The sequence below is a fragment of the Sceloporus occidentalis genome, unplaced genomic scaffold (assembly GCF_023333645.1).
Source record: "Sceloporus occidentalis isolate IW3139 unplaced genomic scaffold, rSceOcc1.0.p SCAF_7, whole genome shotgun sequence".
Lineage (NCBI taxonomy): Eukaryota > Metazoa > Chordata > Lepidosauria > Squamata > Phrynosomatidae > Sceloporus > Sceloporus occidentalis.
In genome coordinates, this window is record NW_028316987.1 from 49,618,346 (window position 1) to 49,630,541 (window position 12,196).

General features: G+C 41.0%; 1 long non-coding RNA gene across 1 annotated transcript in view; it reads left to right on the forward strand.

Moving 5' to 3' along the window:
- Positions 1-11,238, forward strand: part of LOC149309718 (uncharacterized) — a 70,697-nt gene extending 59,459 nt beyond the window's left edge. The window contains exon 5 of the long non-coding RNA XR_016281846.1: positions 11,001-11,238. This is a non-coding gene — a long non-coding RNA (uncharacterized LOC149309718). The remainder of the gene's footprint in view (positions 1-11,000) is intronic.
- The last annotated feature ends 958 nt before the right edge of the window (positions 11,239-12,196 follow it).

Genomic DNA, 12,196 nt, shown 5'->3' on the forward strand with positions numbered 1-12,196 from the left:
TGGGTTTCATCACTGAGTGGGAAATCGAACCCTGGTCTCCAGTCATAATCCAACAATCAAACCGTTACTCCAAGCTGTTTTATTTTATTTTTATTTTTATTTTAAGATTTAGTTCTTGGATCTTCTATATGAACTGATATTTGAAGAGCCAATGAGGACAGCAGTGTAATTTAATGTATTTCTCTCTCTCCCAGGAAATCTCTCAAAATAAAGGCAGCTGCTGCATAGCCAGAGAGGTATACCTAGTCAGGTGTTCAAACCAACCCAGAATAAAATTTATTAGCATGCTTCCTACTAAAATAGAAATAAATTGTTTGACTGATTAAAAAACATCCACCCATCCATCCATTTGATCTTAATGTTGGCTTGTGAACATGAAAAAAATTGTCCCAATATAGTTGGACCCATGGTTACTTACAGCTGTTGTGTCCCTTCAAGTCATTTCCAGCTTATGGCAACTCTCAGCTGAACCTACCATAGGGTTTTCTTGGCAAGCTTTGTACAGTAGATGCACTGAAAGCAATGGAATGCATAAATCACAACTCCTCTTTATTTAAATGGTTCTGTTTGAAGTACAGTGCCTTGCAGTAAGATTTAACCACCACCCCCTTTGATTTTTACACATTTCATTGTGTGGAACCGATACGGATATAAATGTATTTTGTTATCACTTGTACACAAGATCATCAACACATGAAGATGCAAATGTTCTTTTTAATTACTGTATGAGACTTAAGTAAATAAAAACAGACTGGCACCGTTTGCTTGTATAAGTATTCGCTTCCCTGAGTTTTTTGTCAGCAATTAGTGGTGAGATATTTTTTGAGTAAGAGCCTGTACAGACTGGCATTATACACCAGCATAAGGTGGCGTGGGAGTGTAGCATATGCACACCAGCTGCCCCCACAATGCCTCCATGCTGATGTCACACTGCGTACCGAACCACATGGCAGGAGGTGTCATGGTACTCCATTGGCACAGCATTTAAATGCACTGTGCCAAACGAGTGCCGAAAAGCTGCCGCCGCCATGGCTAAAACACCCTTTCCATGGTTTCTTTTTGCATCACAGAAAGGCCTGATCAGGACTGAAAGGTTTAGTCATTGGTCATTATGAAAGAGGTGGCTCAAAAATATGGTCAGATCTTCTTCTCTGTGGTTCCAGATGGTGAAAGTGTCATCCATATATCAGAACCACATTGTGGGTTTTTTTTGGTACTGTTTGCAAGGCTTGCTTTTCAAAGGGCCATTCTTGGATCTTCTGGTCATCCGCGAATTGAACCAACAGTTGGGCCACACAGTATACAGAAAACCTACAGAACCCTCACAAGAACTCCAACCAACCCATGACAAAAAAGAAGCACAATAAAAACACTGGTAGACTGGGCAAAAAGGATCTGTGAACCCCACTTCCTTGAAGATGAATTGAAGCACCTACAAAAACCCACAGATTAACATGTAAATCACTTCTTTGCAACCAACAGTATATATATACCCCACTCTCTGCCAGCATTCACTGAAGATGCCAGCCACAGCTGCTGGCGAAATGTCAGAAATAAATTCTTCTGAAATATGGTCCCATAATCCCCCCAAAACCTCAAAAAACTAATATATAAGGCTTCCAACTTCCTGGAGCAGCAAGAGAGCAGAGATGGCTTTGAATGTCACAGGACTGTGTTCATGGAAAATTATTAGCATCTCTTTCTCATAGAGGAAAGAGTAGACATATGCATGCATGTGTGCACACCTTCAAACCGCCTGCCAACTTATGGCAACTCATAAATTGCATAGGGTTTTCTTCGGCATTGAATAGTCAGGTATTCATCCTTTGAATACAGCATACAACACCTGGTATTCCTTGGTTGTTTCAGATCCAAGTACTAACCATGGCTGACTTTGCTTAGCTTATGAGATCAGATGGGATCTGCTGCCTTCAGAAAAATCCCTCCAATATCCAGTTTGGTTGAATTTGAGCTCTGTGCACCTTGACTTGGGAGTACTTTTTTCTCTGCTGTGCCTCAAGTAGAAAAATGTCTTGAACTGGCTCACTTCCACAGTAGATGCCCTAATGCATTAGTGCACAAAAATAATGCATTACAGGAGATCTTGATTCTTTTGCTACTGCAAGACAAAAGTGCTACACCTGGTAATTCATTTAGCACTTGTAACCAGGAAATCTAAATGAGGTGACTTTTTCTATATAGTAGAGTGATATAAAAATCAGTATTTTCCCCAAATGAGTAAATTCAGCCTCTTCACTTTTAGTGCTGCATCAGAATTATTGCCTAAATTGTTTTAACAGACATGCTATACTTTAGGGATCTGTGAGGCAGCCAAAGAAGCCAACCTTAATGGGAATTTCCCTATCAAATAGTTTCTAATTGGTCTGTAAATATTAGTTGTAGGTAGGGCTGCCATAATTGTCCACTTTTACCAGGGACAAAATGTAGGACAAATTCAAGACCAAACTGTAGGGCAACTGCAGGACAAAACTCAGCTCAAAATGTAGGACATTTAAGGTCCACCATTTTTCTTCAATGTCCTACATTTTGGGCTGAGTTTTGTCCTGCAGTTGTCCTACAGTTTGGTCTTGAATTTGTTCCACATTTTGTCCCTGGTAAAAGTGGACAATTATGGCAACCCTAGTTGTAGGAAATCCAATTTGAAACTGTTTCAAGACTAGATTTTAACTGTATAGCACTATTCCTTCTAAAGTGGGAGGGAATGTGGAGGAGGCAAAATGGAATAGATAATTTCTTTGGGGGACAAGACAGATTATAATATCATTGCATAATAAGAATGTGCTAATTGCTCCTTTTGACCATGTGCCTGTTATGCTGGGGTTTTGTGTCAATGCGCTCTGTATACTAAATTGCAAAACTAACACTGCATTATTTCTCAGTGCTGCTTGAAAATCCTGGTAGGACATTTTTCATTAGCATTAATTAAATGGAAAGAGAAGGCTGAAACAAAGGTACTCACAAGCAGTTTTAAAACAGCCATGGTGATAATGACATTTATTACAATTGTTGCATTTGCGTCCAAATGCTGTTGAAGAAAGCAAACTCTTTTAACATTATGTAAAGGATCTTGTAACACATTTGAGAATGAGAGAAAGAAGTTGATTGGTGCACAGCTAAAAAAAAGTGACTTACCGCAACTGAATTAAATTCTAATTCAGGATAGATCCAGGTTTTATCACATGGATTTTTGCCGCCGATGCTGCTGGCTGGGTGCAGCTTAGGTAACTTCCAGCTAGAATCCGAGCTCAGCTGGCTGATTTGTAAAGCCAGGAGCTCGGATTCCAGCTGGAAGTTATCTAGGCAGCACCCGGTCAGTGGCATCAGCAGCAAAAATCCATGCAATAAAATCCAGACATATCCCAAATTAGAATTGAATTCAGCAGCGGTAAATTGTGTTGGTTGGTTTTTTTTTTTTTTTTTTGCTGTGCGCTAATCTCCAAATATTGCTATCTTTGAATTCTCTTAACATTATTATCTGATAATGATTTACTCAGAAGTAAGTCTCATTAATGTCAATGGGATATGCTTCTAGATAATGTTTGGGGTTTCCACTATTCTACTTAGGTCCTGTAAATTCAGGCCTGTGACTTCCTTGATTGAGCTATCCAACTGGTGTGCAGTCTTTCTCTCTTTCTATTGCCTTCTACCTTTCCTAGCATTATTGTCTTTTCTACTGAGTCATGCCTCCTCATTATGTGACCAAAGTACAACAGCCTCAGTTTCATCATTTTGGCTTCCAGGGAGAGCTCAGGCTTAATCTGTTCAAGGACCCATTTGTTTGTCTCTTTGGCTGTCCATGGTATCCTCAGCACTCTTTTCCAACACCACATCTCAAATGAGGTTATTTTCTTTCTGTCGGCTTTCTTCATTGTCCAATTCTCACATCCGTACATGATGAATCAAGGCAGATTACAACAGGTATTAAAACATCAAACAGTTAAAATTACAATCATGATGAAAAAAGAAATAGCATATCCCAACCCTCCCCCCCAATCATAAAAACCCAAAAGAAATACCAATTAAAAAGAGATTAAACAATACAAGTGTTAAAAAAAGAAAAGTAGTTTGCACTTGGTTAATTCAGCAGGAGGGATAGGACACAGCAGAGTCCTACCTTTCCCAGTAGATTCATATGATTTCCCCCTTTTTCAGGCTTTCTTGAACACAATACATACATTTCAGGGGTTCTTGACTTAAAACAGTAATTCTGAAAGTTCTTCCCTATTAATAACATTAGCCTTCTTGTTGCTTGGCCAGACCCTTTTGATCGCACTCTGATGTAGTTCAGCCACATACACCTTGGTTCATCTGTGAAATGTTGAATTTCACAGAGCATAGTCAAGATGGGAAAAGCTATTATGAGGAAAAACATACAAGCTAGGAGATGCTGCAGAGTTTGCTTTTGCCAGAGCCTAGTGGAGCTGCATCTGCACTGCAAAAGTAATGCGGTTTGACAACACTTTAACTGCTGTAGTTCAACGCTATGGTATTTGTAGTTTGTTGTGGCACCAGAGCTCTCTGATGGAGAAGGCTAAATATCTCACAAAACTACTAATCCAATAATTCCATAGCATTGAGCCATGGCAGATAAAATAATGTTAAACGGGATTATTTTTGTAGTGCAGGTGCAACCTGGGAAGAACAAGATCCTGCCTCCTCCACTCCTCTTCACTCTGCTGAGTTAACTGACTACAGACTGCTTTTGGTCTTTGTACCCATTCTTAACCAATAGAAGTAAACCAAGGACAAAGGGGGAAAGTGAGAGGGGGAGAGAGAAATGTGGACATGTAGGCTGCATTTACACTGCAGAATTAATGCGGTTTGATACTGCTTTAACTGCCCTGGCTGAATGCTATGAAATTCTGGGATTTGTAGTTTTGTGAGATATTTAGCCTTCTCTACCAGTGAGCTCAGCAAGGTGCAAATCCCAGGATTTCATACGATGGAGCCATGACAATTAAAAGGGTGTGAAACTTCATCTGTCTGTCTGTCTGTCTGTCTGTCTGTCTGTCTGTCTGTCTTCATGTTGCCTGTTGACATGGCAATTTCATAGGGTTTTCTTAAGTGAGAAATTGTCAGAGGTAGTTCTGCCAGTTCCTGCCTCTGAAATATAGCATCTGGTATTTATTGGTAGTCTTCCACCCAGGTACTAACCAAGGCTGACTCTTGCATGGCTTCCAAGATCAGACAGGATCTGATGCCTTTAGGGCATTTTAGCCCTATATGTACCACTTACCAATCTTGAAATAGGAAGGAGCCTAGTTTTTCTCCATAAATATTGCTCACATTTACTTTTCTGCACCAACCCCTATTTCTTAACCAGTTTCTCTGCTAGTTTGTGATGAAAAGCAGGTGAGCAGGGATTAAATTACAGGGGTTGTGGGGATTATGTGCAACCATTCCCTTCAGTGTCATTTTGTAACACTTTGGTAGTAACAGTCTGCCCGAGCCCTGCAGCCAAAGTTTTGCCTTTGGTGTCACAGAATGGATGCTACAACTTTCAATAAAGTCAAAGGTCTTTAGAAAACTGTCTCTACACCATGGTGGACAACTGTGTCCTTCCAGGTGTTGTTGGACTGCAACTTCCATCAGCTCTAGTCAGCACAGCCAAAGGTAGAACATCATGTGGGATGCAATCCATAACTTCAGGAAGGCCACAGTTGCTCACACCTGCCTTACACCAACAAATCATGAAATAGGTGGCATAACTCTAAACCTATTCCATAATTTTGCAGATGTGACCATTGGGCCCTTTTATTGGTTCCTAGGGCTCTGGTTTGCTCCAAGGATGAGTATGAGACCAGTGATATGGCCTGCACCAGGTGACACCCTAAGGGGAGGTGACACATTGCTCCTAAAATACCTACCTTTTTGCAGAAATGGGCTGTGGCATTCATCTGATTCCTTTTAAAATGCTTTAAAAGATGGTGGGAGTGGGGTGAAGCTCAATGGGAGGAGAAAGGACCTGCCCCAGCATTTTTAAAAATTAAAATTTCAAAACTCAAAATTCTAATTTAAAATAATTAATTTTTTTGAAATATTTAAATCTTTAAATTCTTTTTACATGTTCTTTAAAAATATCACAAGCATTACTAAGGATTACGTATGGTGTGAAATGGGAGGAAGTCAATGGGGAGTGACACCATCAGTTCCCGCACCAGGCGACACCAACCCCAGTGATCCCACTGGTATGAGATATATATATACACATTAACCACAACCTAAGACCTACGTTCATGTCCAATATCAGAGGAACTGCTCGAGGTGACCTTATTTTTCCAAATTAGTAATGCTGAATACAAGTTAAATAAATTCTGTGTTTCAGGTTGTGCCATGAGTGGGGCAAAATGAAATCACTGCACCCTGGGGGAAAAAACTCTCATGGAATTTTCTTTCATTCCCTAAATTTCTAGCATTGTAGTAACTTGAAACTACAATTGAGACATTTGGTAATACCGTTTTGGCATCCATAGAAAAGTGGAGACAAAGTTACCAAAAGGAATATAAACCCCCAAAATGTAAGAGTTCTAGGTGTAATGAATTTCCTGTATGTGATGAAATGTTCAGTTTCTGGCATTGCTAGAAATTTGGGGACTGGAGGAATATTTCATAGGAGCTGACAGAATTCTTATTTGGACAGACAAAACCAAAGCAGAATTTTTATTTAGTTGGGACAGGAACTTGCATTTCTTCCTGTTATGTCTATGGTCCTTCACAGTTCCTGATCAGCAAAGAAAAGTATGCCGTGCATCCCTCATGCTGCCCTGGCCAAAACCAAAGCAGAGTGTTACTTCCAGTTATGTGGCCACAGTCAATAGAGCAGCAACCATTAACAGGCTCTGTTTCACTTTGCAGAGTTGAAAATGTTTTCCTTACATAACTCCTTCCATTTGGCAAGAGACCTAGTCCTAGATCAAAATAAGAAGGAAAGGGGGGATAATTTATTTTAGCACCTTTCCCACATCTGTGTAACGTTGCTCACCAATGCTTAAAAACAACAACATCCATTGTTTGGGAGAGAGGGCATAGGTGGCTTGTGTCACTGCATTTTTTCTCCCATTGACTGAGCACAGTTGGGAAGTCTTTCCCATCTCCCCTATGTCGGATGTCAACATCAGATGCCATCTTTAGGAACAGCTGCGGCAGCCGCTTTGTGACAGCAAAAGGCAAACAATGGAAGACAGAGCCAAAAAGTTGAAGTCCCTGCTTCCCTCCACAGGGCAGGCATGGTATGTAGAGACTGCCATTCTGAACGTGGGACACAGCTGTTAAAAGCACTTTAGTTTTCTAACCTGGATCTCTGGGAAATTCGATGATTCTGAGTGACTCAGATAAGCATGTTTTTCCTTCTCTCCCTTGAAACATAGCCAGAATTAAGTTCAGGAGTTTTTTTATTTGCAGACACTGAACAAGCAAGGTTTTAAAAAGTACTTTTATATACATTGAATTGCTTTAATATGTTATCAGGATGAAAGCACGAAGTATGGAGTTTAATCAGACATAAACAATCCATGACCCACAGGCCTACAAATTAGTTTTACTTGGCCCAGAGCCTAGTCAGATTCCCCTGGACTTTCCTTTCACTCTCTCTGCTAGATCACCACTCACCACATCATGCTTCCTCCCAACTTTCCCTCTAATTTCAACCCATTGTGGCCAGCTGAGGAGGAAGGAGCATGGTCACAATGGTGGAAATTTTCCCCCAGGAAGATTAAATGATGGCAGCAGCAGGATGGTCTTGCTTTTAAGAATCTTACTCAATTTCTGACTGCCCTCCTCATCTCTTTGTGGTTGGGAAGAGAAAGAAAGGGAAAAAGAAGAAGAAGCTTCCCCTGTTATGGGAACTGACTGAGCCCTGTTACTTCTGGGTGACCTCAGATGTTACCAGTTTCTATGGTGCATGATGGTGGTGAAATGACAAACACTTTTTTCAGTGCCCGCCCTGGGTCCTGCTCAACAACTGAGGTCCTGTCTGCACTGGCCAGGATATTTTGGGGGCAGCCCAGAGTAGCCTGGCCTTGAAGCTGCTCTGACCTCCCCTTGATACCTCAGGCCCTCTGTTCCCATTTGTGTCCTGCTGTGCCACTGAATGCTTCTGCCACCACCATGTGTCAGTTCTCTCTGCAGTTTGAAGGAGGCACCCAGCAATGATCATATGACTAGGTGCCTTGTTCTGACAACAGAGTGAGTGACCTGTGCCAATGCTGAATGTGCCAAGTGACAAACTGGGATATATTTCAAATAGGCACCTGGTATCAGAATGGATGACTCCAGATCTTCAGGAGGCTTTTTTCATGATATTTAATTTATCTATCTATCTATCTATCTATCTATCTATCTATCTATCTATCCATCCATCCATCCATCCCTTAAGAAGACCTAAAAAACATCCACAGGCTGAAATGAGTTGGACTTTCTAGCTAATAAAGATCATCTTTTAAGCCTTCTGAGATGTACTATCCTTTTCTTTGTATTAACATGTACTCTATTGTGACCCAAAGAAAGGTGGGCAGTCCCCACCAAATAGGACAGTGTTGTTGTTAATATGTTTTTGCATTCCGCTCTTTTCCCTGAACTGGGACTCAGAGCAGCTTCACAATATTAAAAGAATAATACAATTAAAAACTCAGAAAAGAGAGGCATTAAAAACGAATTAAATTATTACACTGTTAAAATAGAAAGCTATTAAAAGAATAAAATACATTTTAAAAAGATAAAACTGTATAAAACACTGTAAAATGAAACAACATCCTAAGCTGGTCTTTTACAAACATTCTGTTTTTAAAATCTGTCTGAACAGCTAGGTCTTAGGCTGCTGACAGAAGGCCAACAAGGAGGGAGCCATTCTGGAATTCCAGAGTCTAGGGGCAGCCCTTGATCCCAACCCTATGGGGTAGAATGTCCTTCACTGCATTACTGCAGCTGCCATTTCTGTCTGGCACCATGGTTCCCAAACTTCCCTCCCTGACCCCCTAGAGAACATTTGAAAATTTCTGTGGCTCACAGTAAGCCATTGAATAAAGTTTGGGGAATCTCTTCATATCAAAATATCTGTACAATTCATATTTTAATTAAAACAACCTCCATTCAAAGCTAGTATTATCATCAGTACTAGCCCTGTATTAAGAAAATCACAGGCCTTGGATTGGGGCCTTGACAATCTGATTAGTCAGATAAGTTAGGCCCTGGTCAAAGCAGCTTTGACTTTTATCATCAGGGGAAAAAATACAAATACAGGACAAAATACTGATATGCTGAACAGTTTCACAACCAGAATGGAGCTTGTCGACCACTAGTGGTCCATGAACTGTTCTGAGAATCTTGATTCTAGTAGTATAGGCAACATTACTATACCACCCAAGTATTCTGATTGCACCTCAGATGCAACAGTAAACCTTGCAATATTTCACAGATGAAAACTGGGACATGTGAAGCCAAGTAACCTTAGAGGATGGAGCAGTTTCCTTTTGCCTGAGCCTACTGGGAAGGGCAGGATTCCACCCTGGCCTGTCCTCTCCGCCTTGCTGAGTGAATTGACTGTAAACTCCTTTCCATTTCGAACCCATTTTGCAATGATTAAAATGAGCTGAAATCAAAGGAGGAGAGTGGGAAGAGAAAGAATCTGGAACATTTTAAAAGCAGTTGAAAAAATTGGACCACAAAAAATTAATCAGCACTCTCCCTGCTGAATCAAGACAGTTGGAAGGTATGCAGCAGATGCAACAATTGGATTGGGCTATAGACAAGTTGCAAGAATGATATTAAACTGAGAATCAAAAGCCAGCCTTTAAAATGACTTGGGGACTATATTTTTTAAAAAATTACATGACAATTTGCTGGCCTTCTCAGATTTTTTCCAACAACATGTGTTGGGCATCTACAGTCCTGGCTTCATGTTTTCTTTCATATCTGCATTTGACATAGCCACTGATAACACTGGTCAGCTTATACAGGAAAATTTTCTTGGTCTCATCCAAGCAACAATAAAGAGAAGAAAAACTAGGAAGAAGCAAGATGGAATGGGCCTGCCAAGCTGAGGCAGGATTTGCCATGAGAAATCTATGAATATATGTGCATGTGTGTGAATGTCCACATTCCCAGAAGGCAAGCTCTTGAACTTCTGCACCTTGCCTCCTCTATGACCCTCACCTCACCAATCCTCTTCATTCCATTGCAGCCTCACATTCAGTGTCTGGTCACCTCCTATTGAAAGAAAGTGAGAAAATAAGATGGCGTTAACTCTATTAACACATTTGCTCAAGTGAAATTGAGAGATGAGGAGTCAAGGCCTTGTCATGTTTTGCATCAAGCTGATGCAACAGAGTCTGCTGGGGCCTTGGGCTTTTGGAGTGGAACCTGGCCATGGGCAATTAGAACCGTCAAGCCACAGAGTCAGCTGTGGCTCTCAGCTCTTGGAGAGAAGTTTAGGAAGTCAGCTAGAATCCCAACTGTATTAATTCTGTGTCCCTTTTTAAAACAAGGTGGGAGGACTACAATCAGTATGGATCATTTTAAGGCAGTGGTTCTCATCTTTTTACCCTTGCGACCCCCTTTACATCTACATCCAGACATCACACCCCTCTCCACTTTATGTACTATATGAATAGAAATATTTTGTTGGTTTAGTGTGCATATTTTCATTCACACATTCATGTACAGCTAGCCCTCCCTATCCACAAATTCTTTATCCACAAATTCAAGTATCCATGGCTTGAAAATATTTTTAAAATATATAAATTCTAAAAAGCAAGCCTTGATTTTGCCATTTTATATAAGGGACACCATTTTGCTATGCCACTGTATTTAATGAGACTTGAGAATTCATAGATTTTAGTATCCACGGGAGTTCTGGAACCAAACCCCACTGGATACAAAGGGCCCACTGAATAATCTTATCTTAATATCTCCTAAGGAAATAGCTCTCCTCCTCCTTGGGCAGAAACTTCAAACACCCTCCTTGCCTTTCTCTTCCCTTCCAGGACAGAAAAAGTTTGGGAAACAGAAGAGAAGAAGCAGGAGGAAGGATCAGAGCGTCCAAATCTCAAGTCCCCCTTGAACAACCCTAGCATCCTCCCTGTCTCACAGTTTGAGAACCACTGACTTTAAGGTTTATGTAGTATATGGTGATGAAAATAATGTGTTGTGACCGCATCCTGTGTATATGGTCAGCATAAATCTGACCAAACCTGACAACTAGCATATCATCATCATTGTCATTGTTGTCATAAATATCAGAAATAAAAGCCTAGTGCTTCTATAAACATGTCGTGTTTCCACTGCTCTGTTCCAACACTTGATCCAAGGAATCCCAGGGGTCATTGCACACTGTTGTTGTTGTTTTTTACCGGAACTATGTGAATATCCTCACTCATGCATTCTGGTTTTGTCATTCACACTTTGAAACGGCATTTATCCACATCTCTTGAGGATTTTAGCTGTAGTCGATGGCTGAGGAAGGGGGGGATCCTCCATTGCCAATCCTTAGTTTGTCCTCCATGGTTGGGGGGGCACAAGCCACTTTCCTCCCAGGGAGCCCCCTGGAGCCACTCATTGGAACTGGTAGTTCAGGGAAAGAGGAAGAGGAAGAGCATTTCCTTGTAAAGCTGGCTGGTGGAGCCTCACCCCACTGACCCATCGAATACATGCAAATGTATTCAGAACCTGTTCAAGGTATGCTAAGTTTAATCTGGGTTTGTTTGCATCATTTTTCACACTGCCAATGATGCAAATCTTTTTTTAAAATGCAGAAAAATTCCCAGGTTTATTTGCCCCAAGTAAAGGGTTTTTTAGCCACCCACCGACCCCGAAAATGATTTGGAGTGAATGTGAACAACAGGGATTCAACTCGAAGTCAACCTGGATTATTTTCATCATGTGAATAAGCCTCTAGTGATTTCTCTAAAACTTGATGACCAACAATAATAGACCACTCCAAAGGAGCGGCTTGTCACCGCCCCTTTGAGCACCGATCAGAGCCACAGCAACTGTACGCTTCGTCCCCAATCCAGCGTTTTTCCAGGCCAAAAATAAGTGGCAAAATGCCACTTCTTTTTGGTCCAGAAAAAGGGCACTTGCTGCAGTACGTTTCTTGTTGCAGCACTTTACCGTGTTCCTTTTGGCATGCGGTGTGTGAATGCTGTGCCAAAGGAACACCGTAACACTGCCCACCATGTGG